We start from the raw sequence: 13,808 nt of genomic DNA on the forward strand, positions 1-13,808 counted from the left end.
TAGGGCCGTAAACATTTCCCACCCTGCCTCTCCCATGACTCCTTGGGCCCAGCACAAGACCATTGTCCCCACAGTATTACCCCACCCAAGTTATTTGTCATATGGCCGTAAACATTCTCCACCCTGCCTCTCCCATGACTCCTTGGGCCCAGCACAAGACCATTGTCCCCACAGTATTACCCCTCCCAAGTTATTTGTCATATGGCCGTAAACATTCTCCACCCGCCCTCTCCCATGACTCCTGGGGCCCCAGCACAAGACCATTGTCCCCACACTATTACCCCTCCCAAGTTATTTGTCATATGGCCGTAAACATTCTCCACCCGCCCTCTCCCATGACTCCTGGGGCCCCAGCACAAGACCATTGTCCCCACAGTATTACCCCACCCAAGTTATTTGTCATATGGCCGTAAACATTCTCCACCCGCCCTCTCCGATGACTCCTGGGGCCCCAGCACAAGACCACAGTATTACCCCACCCAAGTTATTTGTCATATGGCCGTAAACATTCTCCACCCGCCCTCTCCCATGACTCCTGGGGCCCCAGCACAAGACCATTGTCCCCACAGTATTACCCCACCCAAGTTATTTGTCATATGGCCGTAAACATTCTCCACCCGCCCTCTCCCATGACTCCTGGGGCCCCAGCACAAGACCACAGTATTACCCCACCCAAGTTATTTGTCATATGGCCGTAAACATTCTCCACCCTCCCTCTCCCATGACTCCTGGGGTCCCAGCACAAGACCACAGTATTACCCCACCCAAGTTATTTGTCATATGGCCGTAAACATTCACCACCCTCCCTCTCCCATGACTCCTGGGGCCCCAGCACAAGACCACAGTATTACCCCACCCAAGTTATTTGTCATATGGCCGTAAACATTCTCCACCCTCCCTCTCCCATGACTCCTGGGGTCCCAGCACAAGACCACAGTATTACCCCACCCAAGTTATTTGTCATATGGCCGTAAACATTCACCACCCTCCCTCTCCCATGACTCCTGGGGCCCCAGCACAAGACCACAGTATTACCCCACCCAAGTTATTTGTCATATGGCCATAAACATTCACCACCCCCCTCTCCCATGATTCCTGGGGCCCCAGCACAAGACCATTGTCCCCACAGTATTACCCCACCCAAGTTATTTGTCACATGGCCGTAAACTTTCCCCACCCTCCCTCTCCCATGACTCCTGGGGTCCCAGCACAAGACCACAGTATTACCCCACCCAAGTTATTTGTCATATGGCCGTAAACATTCACCACCCTCCCTCTCCCATGACTCCTGGGGCCCCAGCACAAGACCACAGTATTACCCCACCCAAGTTATTTGTCATATGGCCATAAACATTCACCACCCCCTCTCCCATGATTCCTGGGGCCCCAGCACAAGACCATTGTCCCCACAGTATTACCCCACCCAAGTTATTTGTCACATGGCCGTAAACTTTCCCCACCCTCTCCCATGACTCCTGGGGCCCCAACACCATACAAACCAGGGTACAAGTCTCAACACCACCCACCCATTCCCTTACTTAACAGACTGCCAATGTTAGTCCATTCACTCCTCCTCCCTTTGCCCTGGGGGTCCCGCCGCCTGCCTGGGGGTACCCCAGGTAGAAAGGAAAACCACAATGATTATTGACCTAAGAAAACTGTTTACAAATTGCCCAGGGGGAGGCGACAGAGTGTTGAAATGTTTTCTGCCAAAACTCATGAAAATAGCATCAAGATGTCTTTGTGGATGTGTGTACACAGCAGGAGAATCAGCAGATGGCCTTTCACAGTGGGCCAGACCTCATCCCCAGAACAATCCCGGATTCCTGGTAATGCCTTCCGGTCTTTACTTACCCCTTTCCCCCCATGCTCGTTTCCTCCCCTGTCTAACCTCAACTTATTTTCTAATGGAATATCAGCTCTGTTGATAAATCTCATGTATAAATATGCCACTTCTTATAATCTAATCCATCAGGGTTTCCTGTGAAGTGTTAACCCCTTTGTTTGTGCCTGTCGATGTTGGTGTTTCGTTAATCTTTAATCCTTTGCTTATTTATATATGTATGCATATTATTCATTTAATACTTCATGATTACTTATGGTCTCATGTTTCAACCTCCACAGTTTCCAGTTGTGAAATTCAGGTCTTTTCTGTTGAAGGATGCTTGGTGGTTTTGGGTTAGCTAATCCTCCAGTGAATGAGTGCGTGAGTTTGGTATTTCCGTATTCGACGTAATAAGCGCTTAGAGTGCTTTCAAAATTAGAAATAGGGGGCTCTTATTAGAATAATTTTTGGGGGAAAAAAAAACAGAGTTGAAAGATCGTATATTTCATGGTTCATGCTGGCAACCTGTAATCACATGAATGATACAAACGAAAAGTCTGTTTGTATTATACACCACAGATATATTTTCCAGAATTTAATTTCCCATAATTAAGGGTGCATACAACACACAAATGCATATTATACACAAATAAATAAGTCTTTTGTACATTGATCAATTGGAAGGGTGCTAATTGGGATTGTTCACAAGTATTTGCCTTTAGTAATAATATTCCATCCACATGCCAGGAATGGGCTTCATACAATGTATGCATGAGACTGAGATGTTTTTTGTTTTTTGAATTGTTTGTTCCAGAAAAAAGGTGGCAAAATTCTCAATTTATAAAAATAAACAGTCCAAGGACTCCCAAAATATGCAACGGTTGGCACCTAATAGTTTTGCTATACGTGTATTAGAAGGGGCATCAGGTAATCTAGTGGTTTAAAGTGTTTGCTTGTAATGCTTTAGGTCCAGGTTCGTTTCCTGACAGGGCTATAATGGTGTCCCCATTGTGATTCTGCTGAAATATTGCTAAGAGCAGTGAAAATCCTCGTAGATCAAAATTCACTCACGCACTCACGCACTCACACACTCACTCACTCACTCATTCATGTTTGCCACAATGTCAAGAGCAACATGCCCATTTTATCATACTTAATCCTGTCATCCATTGCATTTCAAATTATGCCCCCAACATTATCATATCACTGTTGTATAAAACACTCATTCCAATGATGCATTATTTTAAGTCCCATGAATCAAGAACCAATTAAGTGCCTTGTAACACGTGCTTTGAAACACGCATCTTGAAGCAAGTGCCATGAAGCAAGTGTGTTGAATAAAAGTGCCTTGAAGTAGGTGCCATGAAACAAGCACCATGATATGAACACCTTGACACAATGATGATGAGATAAGTGCCTTGAAGCAAGCACCAAAATATAGACACTTTGAAGCAAGCATGATGAAATATGCATCTTGAAGCAAGCACCATGGTATGAGCAACTTGAAGCAAGCGACATGATATGAAATCTTTGAAGCAAGCATGATGAGATAAAAACCTTGAAGCGAGCACTATAATACAGACATTTTGAAGCAAGCACCAGGATAAAAGCAACTCTAAGCAAGCACCATGATATGAACACCTTGAAGCAAGCCTCAGGATGTAAACACCTTGAAGCAAGCCTCAGGATATGAACACCTTAAAGCAAGCTCCATGATATGAACACCTTGAAGCAAGCCCCAGGATGTAAACACCTTGAAGCAAGCCTCAAGACATAACACCTTGAAGCAAGCACCATGAAACAAGCACCATCTGAAGCATGTGCCTTGAGACACATGCCTTGTAACATGCACCATGAAGAATGCACTCTGCATCAAATACCTCAAAACAAGCACCATGAAGCAAGCAACATGATATGAACACCTTGAAGCAAGTATGTGCCTTGTAAAAAATGCAGACAAGAGCAGGCACACACAATAGCATCAACCTGATTTTCTCCTGTCACAAGGTCACCTCCGATTAGCCTCTATCATTTCAGATTTGATTGTTCCAAACAAGCTGATGTCATATCACAGTACTTAAGGATCAGCATTACATGCTTTTCAAAAACACAAAACATTCTGATACAATAGAAACACATCTTCATGAAGGTAAGCCGGAGGAACAAGGTCATGACAATGCAATGGCATGCAAACATTCAATGCATTATTGATTACAACCATAAGCTTGCCAATAGCAAAAGTAGAGATCCATGACAAGCATCATTTGATGACACAGCCTCCTCTGTGAACATGACCTCAGAAATTATCAGACATTAAAGAAGAAGTCGACATTTGATCAAATTTTCTGAATTAATATCACATGGATAAATAAATTTGATTCATTATCACCTGAAATCCCCTGACAATTTAGTCTTTGATGTTGACTCACCTGGCTCGTTAAGCACCCGACATAATGAAAATGTGATCAGAAGACATCTCTCGACACCTGATCATCGCGATGACTGATTAAATGACCAATCAAAGATTGAGAGAAGATGTCACAATTTTTCCGCTCAGGTAGCCATTTATTGACGTTATTGATTTCCACCTGCAGAATGTGTGTACTTAAGGTCCAAGGAAGCCATTGTCGAGACTGTTTGGGAATATTTCCAACATGAGAAACAAGATTGTGGTAGTTAAAATCAGGTAGTGTTCTATTTATTTTGCATCCAAGAATTGGATTTTATGTATTATTTGCTTGCATTGTTGATACCATGAACAATTCATCTATTTTTGAATGCTGGATCATATATGTGTCCTGGTATTGATTTTAATAATTGTATGACCAACAGTGTTTTGAAACATTAAAAAATGTAATTGAATCTGTGAATGCTGTTTAAAGTTTCCCAGACTTGCTTATGAAATGCATGTATGTTTATTATAGAATGTGCATTTGAATAATATTTTGGGGCAAATGAAGTAAAATATGTTAATTTTTTATTTTTACTTACAGTTTGAAAACACATCTTGTTTCAATCACCTAAGCTAAGCTTCGAGTTTGTTAATAGTTAAAATCGTAATGTCATAGAATGAATAAGGGCTGTTCTTCAGTCACATGACTGAGTGAGTGCGTTGGGTTTAACGCCGCTTTTAACATTATTCCAGTTATATCACGGCGTGTCAGCTTAATGTGTGAGGAAAGCCCGAAGTGATGCAGGTCTCGGACGTTTACCACTTTGGTGAAACCCACGAGCACGGGTTTGGTGCTGACAAACCTAGAAACATAATCGGGCGAACCAGGATTTGAACCCACAATCATAGGTTTCTGGCGTGCCCAAGGGATGCAACTCTGCACAGAGAATCGTGGCGCATTAGACGACTGGGCCAACTGTGCTCCCTTCAGTCACATGAACATATCGGATAACATTTATGACAAAAGATTTGCAAATGTGACATTGCAAGTCATTGGGACCATATCCCTGAGAAAGTTTCTGCATGGTTTATGAAGGTTTCTGTATGGTTTATGAAGGTTTCTGTATGGTTTATGAAGGTTTCTGTATGGTTTATGAAGGTTTCAGTGTATTGTGCCATGTTAATAGGAAAGCAATGGTGAAATCATTGCATTGAAAAGGCAGCGTTAGAAATTGGCACTGTTCCTACAGTCCTTGCCAGAACTGCCCAATAGTTAAGGTATCATGAGGACTAGTAGACATTTGCCATTATTAAGGGTTTTGTTATATGTTATCACTATAAGGACTTGTGGACTAAAACAGTTAGTTTCTGTCGCAGTTGTTGTACCTTGAATTGTGTAACCAGGAGACATTTAGTGGGTTCCTAGCAACAAGCAACAAGCCTGGTCCTGAAGACTGTAACCAGGTGTAATCGTTATGGCAACTAAAGACAGGCAGCATGGTGTAACAGTCTTGACTTCATCATCTTACATCTATAAAATAAGCTCTGTTGTTTTTCTGGTGGCATATTCTGTTTCAAGAACACTATCAAAACACTATTTCAGACATGGATGGATGTTGAACTATGCATAATTTCAATTTGAGTAGGAATTAAAAGTTGAATTTGGACATGTGATGTTTATATGATTGTGATCCCATGATTCTAACAAGTCGTCTGTCGAATGGTTGTACGAGTTAAAGGAGGTCCTCTGTTCTGTATTAAAAGTACCAATCTCATTCAAATCAGATCTTTAATTCTCGCTACCGCTTAACAAAGATCTGAGGACATCCCATTACGGGTCACGTCAGACCGACCTTTCGCGAACTTTGACTGACCAATGGAAAGACCAATTAGAAGGCAGCTTTTTCGTGCTTTACTGCACTAATTTCAAATTGGCGACTACGCTTCGAAACATGTTTTGACAAATTCTCGATTACAAACTTGAAACCTGAACAATAAAAAACATTCTGGAATGGCTAATAGATGGTCTAGATTGTAAGGATTTAGTCGTCAAACCTGTAACTATCGTTCGGAATACCCCATGTTAAAGTTTTCGAGGTTGCATGATTAGAAATCACATTCCGACTGTCACTTTCATTATCTGGTAAGCGATGCTCTGATTGGTCGGATGTAAGGTCGTTCTGACATGACCCCTAATGGGATGTCTTCACATCTTTGTTTAGCGGTAGCGAGAACTAAGGTCTGATTTTAATGAGATTGTAAAAGTACTAAACTTTTCTTGAGATAGATATTTGTAAAATTACTTATAACCTGTTGACTGTCCAAATGAGAAGGAGGGGATTAGTGTGCATTCATTGCACTGGGCCTACTTCATACCTACCATGCCAATTTAAGTTCACAGTTTACAATAGAGACATGGGGAAATCATTCACTGTGTTCACAGTTTCGTATTTAAGTATAATAAATTGTATTTAGTCATAATATCCATATATTTATTTATCTGCCATTTCTTTCACAGATTGATAAAACATGCTTGTTTATAATTGCATTCAATTTACATGGAGAAAATTCCATTGACGTCATCATGTAGTTCTATGATGTCATACAAATAATTAACAATGTAACGATTTCCTACAGTGCTATGACATCACACAACCAGGTTGCACTGAAGTGACGTCATTCAGCACCATGACGTCATGCAACCATGTTACAATTCAGCAACGTCACACAGTGCATTCCAAGTCATACCAAGAGACATTAAAAGATGGTACCTGTTGTTTCCCTGTCTTGCATTCAGCATTAAGGGGCTAAAACAAGGACTGGTCGGCTTGGAGTCAGTATACTGTGTCTGAGTAGCATATTCATGTGCATGGTATCTCAGTGGGCTAGCACTATTAATCGGCATCAGTCTGGACTTAGTACAAGCACACATGTGCATGCACGTCACTATGTAAGTGCAATAATCTTTGACGCAACATTAAACTCACTTTCACCTCGCCTCACCTACGTATATAGTAGGTCTGGGACGGGTCCAAATTTGCTACCCGGGTACCCACCACCCTATTACCCACCCTGCCCGGGTACCCGTTGTAGATATTTAGAGATAGGTATAAACTGTCCGATTTGGAAAAGTTCGACCATAGCCCTGGCAAAATGTATTTAGATTCACGTATAAGACGATCCGCTCATGCATACACTGAAGTTTAATGCATGAAGTTTCAAACATATGAAAGTCAGAAGGAATGGGTGCATTGTCAGAAAGAAATGGGGTATTAGTGACTTATATTGTAACCATAGAGTTTTAGATAATTTTTGTCATCAAACAATATATATCACATGACTAACCATGAGTCCGGGTAGTGCTGTGGGTACCCGGGCCCTACTCAGGACCCACCCGACCCAGGTACCTGAGTTACCCGTCCCAGCCCTAATATACAGTGCATTCAGAATTCAGACATTCGTTCAATATTTACCACATACTTTTACATTACAGTACATTGATTTTATGTTGCACAAACAAAACACTCTTCTCACTGCAATTGACAACAGCAAGCAATCAATGTACAAGTCATGTACATATCAACTCTAACATGTGATCATATTGTTGAGAGTTATGTGTGACAATTACTTCATGGAATATGCATAAATGGAGCGAAATGTCACCCCAACACAATAGAAATATTGTCTTGTAATCCTACCCCATAATGACCAGCTATAAACAAGAACAGCTGTTATATGATCAGAAACTGATGTTAGTTTACGTTGTATTTATTGGAGCAAGGCGTCAAGCTCGTAGCGCTAGTATGAATAATGAGACGTGTATGATTTTGTATGGATGTGATAAATATGTAACCTATCCTTGTTGTTGAGTCATTCCTTGAGTCAGCCCAAATTTGGTATGGTAATTATTATGGTTATTTTATCATGGCACCGAAGTCCCACTGGGTGATTATAAAACTTGAAATGTCGGATGCGACTTTGGATTTATTACATTGCTGAACAATGTGGAATATTTGTAGATGACTTTAATATTTGCTGTGTCACTATAACGAAGGTAAATTGGTGCCTTTGTATAAAGTTCTTAGTGTAGATTTAATATGTTAAGTAATGATGATCCCCGAAAACTGATTATTATTAACTTTCATTTTTTAATTAATTTTTGGTTGAACATTAAGGCTCATATATTTGATTGATGCATACTCATAATGCCAGGTGTTGTTGTTGTTGATTAATTAGCAGTTACATGAAAACCAGGTTATGTTTCTATGGCTTAATACATGATATAAGGAGCTGTTTAATGATGTAATTAAATTGAATCATGAAACAGGTAGATCTCACATAATTTAAACACAACTCATTTGTTCTCAATTTTCAGGATGTTTAATCATTTTGAATTTTATTCTCATTCAAAAACTATTTAAAGATATCTCTTATCAGATTTTTGGAGGTCGGATGGGTATCCTTGTGGATCTTGCTATCAGTTGTCGCAGAGAGGCACGTGGTTTGATTTCCGACATTGGTGTATTATGGATTACAACTTCATTGTATATATTGGTATTATATGGATAACAACTTCATTGTATATACACATTGGTATTATATGGATAACAACTTCATTGTACATACCCATTGGAGTATTATGGATAAAGACTTCATTGTTCATACACATTTGTGTTATATGGATAAAGACTTCATTGTTCATACACATTGGTGTTCTATGGATAACAACTTCATTGTATATACACATTGGTATTATATGGATAACAATTTCATTGTACATACACATTGGAGTCAACGTTTTAATCATATTGAAAAAGTCATTATTATTTCTAATAAAGATTTAACAAACCAGTCATCCACTTTCATAATGTGGGAAGATGTTTCTCGTGTTTTTTTTTAATCTCATAATGATCGTTATATGTTGCCATCAACAACAAGCACCATTTTGTGAATCGGTGTATATAGAATTATGAACCTGTGAGAAATATATCAGCTAGAGCGAAGACTCGCAGTTTGAATTCAGCATTTAAAACTCATGATGAGAATGTCAGTCAGTAAAAATATACCAACTTTTATAACCCCCTTTACACCACTATTGTATGTTAATCCAATTGAATTAAATAAACTATCATACTATGAACACATTGAATGACCATCACTTACTCACAGGCTTCTCCAGTTTATTAAACTCTCGAAAACAAAGGAATTAAGCCACTACTCCCAACACGATCGCTAAGCACCAACAACTTGAAAATGTTTGTGTAAACAACATGACAATACCAATCGGCCCGTTATTATCAGTGCTCATTTCCTTGTGTACAGTGTTGCTTTTTAAACAACAGGAAGCAATTACAGTGGTCACCGTTTGTGACGTCACAGGAAACAGCTGATCACATGTTTTTGCCAATGGCGAACGGAATAACTCCCCGATACAGTTGTTTATTTGCCTCTTTCAATAAAGGTAGACACTTGTTCACTATCAATTTATGAACTTTGCAAAACGTACGTAATAGCTATTGGCGATTTCATCTGGGGATTATATATTATAGCTGTGAATTACATGAAAAGATTGTGGAGTTTACGAAGAACGATAAACTTTGAACATTCAATTGAAAACTTATTATCAGAAGTAGTAACATGCATAACATTTTTTTAATAATGACAACATTGGTGTATAATAATAACTTTATTGATAATTTATAACAATAATGGCTCTAGTCGTGGCAACTTCCAAACTTTCGGGAAGTTGTGATCTATCGGACCGTCATTCAGGCGATGTTTCTGACAGATCACGATCTGAAAAATACTATCATGAAAGTGTGTCCCGTGGATAAGCCGACCCCTTTCTACAGAATCTTTTTTCTGGTCCTCAAAATTTGGCTTATACGGTACACATTGGTGTTATATGGATAACAACTTCATTGTATATACACATTGGTATTATATGGATAACAATTTCATTGTACATACACATTGGTGTTATATGGATAAAGACTTCATTGTTCATACACATTAGTGTATTATGGATAACAACTTCATTGTACATACACATTGGTGTTATATAGATAAAGACTTCATTGTTCATACACATTGGTGTTATATGGATAAAGACTTCATTTTACATACACATTGGTGTTATATGGATAAATATTTTATTGTACAAACACATTGGAGTATTATGGATAAAGACTTCATTGTACAAACACATTGGTATTATATGGATAAATACTTCATTGTTCATACACATTGGTGTATTATGGATAACAACTTTATAGTACATACACATTGGAGTAATATGGATAAATACTTCATTGTTCATACGCATTGGTGTTCTATGGATAACAACCTTTATTGTACATACACATTGGTGTTATAAGGATAACAACTTCATTGTACATACACATTGGTGTTATAAGGATAACAACTTCATTGTTCATACACATTGGTGTATTATGGATAACAACTTCATTGTTCATACACATTGGTGTATTATGGATAATTACTTCATTGTACATACACATTGGTGTATTATGGATAAATACTTCATTGTTCATACACATTGGAGTATTATGGATAACAACTTCATTGTTCATACACATTGGTGTATTATGGATAACAACTTCATTGTTCATAAACATTGGTGTATTATGGATAACAACTTCATTGTTCATACACATTGGTGTATTATGGATAACAACTTCAATGTTCATACACATTGGTGTATTATGGATAACAACTTCATTGTTCATAAACATTGGTGTATTATGGATAACAACTTCATTGTTCATACACATTGGTGTATTATGGATAACAACTTCAATGTTCATAAACATTGGAGTATTATGGATAACAACTTCATTGTTCATACACATTTGTGTATTATGGATAACAACTTCATTGTTCATACACATTGGTGCATTATGGATAACAACTGGTGATTATGTAATAAAGAAGTTGCTATCCATAATAATCCAATGTGTATGTAAAATAAAGAAGAAAACTCAGAAAACAGATTTCACCAATGTGATAAATGACTTTCACCTGTGTCATGTTGAACTCCAAATATTGGTAGGGATGTATTGCAGGTCCATGAAAGATCATTAAGACAGCCCCATTGTTTGTTTACAACTAATTTTACCGCCATATGTACTTGACATATCTATTTTTATATGTTTACCTCACTACAAACATATGGTCAAATTCCCTTTAATACCTTGTTATAGTGTACATTCATCACTTTAACCATTGTTACATGCATTTTATAAAACAAAAAGATGAAAATTAAACCAGTTTGGCACGATCACATTGTACAAAACGTATTGCAATTAACTGATGCATGGGTGTATTGTTACGTCACTAAAAAAATTCCTTTTTCAATCAATCTTTTTTCGTGTTTATTTTTTTGTTTGCAGATTATTTACTGGTCATCCCCCAGTGATTCATGAAGCTAAATCCTAATTGTGTGTTGCACCCAGGGAGAAGGAGTAACATGATGAGGTGCCCACGTCCTTATGAGGAAATATGATGTTAACATCCCAACAAAGTGAAGCACTCCAACTGGAACTATTTTGGATATTTATGGCACTCCAGATTAACAATTGTTCACATGGGGTTTTCGCTTGACATCGGAACAAAGTGCAGATGGGGGTTGCAAATTTGAGGCAGATTTAGTTTCATGGCCTTACATGTGATAATTGATCTTTTGGGGGCAGTAATGATTTTATGAGGATTTGGAAGTTTATGGGGGTGATTAACAGTCCCAGAACACTGACCATTGCCTGGAAGTCTGGAGAGATGTCTCCTCTTTGGAATCGGACAAATATTTCAGGATGAATTATTATTTGTTCATTTATGAAAGTGTTAAGTGTTGTGTAATAGAATAAATATTATAGTATCAATCAATGTTGATTTCAATCATGAAATATCTGTCTTATTCTATGGTCAACTAGTTGTGACATCACTGATAATAACCTTATGGAGTCCTGAAAGACGAGGAAACAGCAGATGTAGAGTTACTTCCCTTCTTCAAATATCCTTCAAACTTGCCGTAAAAGGCGACTATGCTTGTCGTAAAAGGCGACTTACGGGATTGGTCGGTCAGGCTCGCTGACTTGGTTGATACATGTCATCGATCCCAATTGCGTGGATCGATGCTCATATTGTCAATCACTGGATTGTCTGGTCCAGACTCAATTATTAACAGACCGCCATCATATAGCTGGAATATTGCTGAGTGCAGCGTTAAACAACAAACAAGCAAACAAAAATCAAACATCCTTACAAGAAATATTCTTTTAGGTTGTTAAATGATCTGCAATTGTATCTTCCTGAATAATTCTCCTTGAGTTCATGTATGTTTTATGAGTTGTTTGTTTGTTGTTTAATGCCACTCTCAGCAATATTCCAGCTATTTGACGGAGGTCTTTATTTTAGCAAATAATCAACATTGTGATTGTCGCCTCTCAGATCAAGCTTGGGTTGCTTGAGACCAATTTTTTTCTAATTTGGATCTCCAAGGAGGGGAGGGGGAGGGGTCTTTATGAACAAGCTGACAGGTTTATGTTCATGAGTGAGTGTGGTTTTACGCAGCTTTTAGCAATATTCCAGCAATATCATAACGAGGACACCAGAAATGGGTTTCACACATTGTACCCAAGTGGGGAATCAAACCCGGGTCTTCGTTTATGATGAGTGAATGTTTTGGTATTTGTGGTTTTTTTCTGCCCTTTAGGGTCCAAAATTATAATATGTTATCTGCAAGTTATCCTCCTGACCATGTAAAGCATACCTCTTTCCCACTAGTAATTATAGAGTGATCTGTCGAAACATTCGCAGAAACCATCCTTGTCTGCCTACTCGAGTGACGTGTTCCTTTCGGAAACTAATTTAATACAGTACCCGAAAAACATTAATATTGACATTTTTGAGTAATCAAAGTTTTATTGGAATTGAAAGGTTCAATGTTAGATTTTAAGAATAAAGTTAATGGATAATTACCAACAAACAAAAGTTGAAGAACTCATATGTTTGTAGTTGAAACTGCTGGATATAAAAACATTATTTCAGGAAATTACATCTTTCAGAATATTATGGTGTGTGTTTGTTGTAATGTTCCACGAATGTCATTATGACTGTTGTACACGGCACCAAGAGATGGATTTAGTACAAAAATAGTAACAAAACAATTTCCATCATCATAAGAAATCTCTGTAAAAGCAGAGCCCATTGTACTATTCTGACTATATCATAAGCATGTGTTAATGAATCACTATCAAACAGTGACGATAACAGGTGTTCGCAAAAAGGTTAGCAAATCCTGCCCAACCAGTGGCACCCATCACAAAAACATGCAAGGGCAAGTCAATTGTTCACCTGACAAACAGGGCAACATATGGTTCAGGTCAAAGAAGAGAATGCAAGATGCTTCATCATCTATTTTTGCCATAATAATTGTCTTGTAATATTTCCACTTATGTAATTGGTGTATTTTCCAATTGAACTAGATCTGATTACAAAATGTTTGACGTCTCAAAAGTCCACAACTTGGAGGGCACAATAATGGCTAATTGTATGTGTTTGTAAATGTGATCC

General features: G+C 38.4%; 1 protein-coding gene across 1 annotated transcript in view; it reads right to left on the reverse strand.

Annotated features, from left to right (window-relative positions):
• LOC139465684 (frizzled-5-like) overlaps positions 1–13,808 on the reverse strand; it is a 202,529-nt gene that overhangs the window by 155,346 nt on the left and 33,375 nt on the right. The window lies entirely within an intron of this gene.

This window comes from Haliotis cracherodii, unplaced genomic scaffold, assembly GCF_022045235.1.
Source record: "Haliotis cracherodii isolate W230 unplaced genomic scaffold, xgHalCrac1.p SCAF_18, whole genome shotgun sequence".
Lineage (NCBI taxonomy): Eukaryota > Metazoa > Mollusca > Gastropoda > Lepetellida > Haliotidae > Haliotis > Haliotis cracherodii.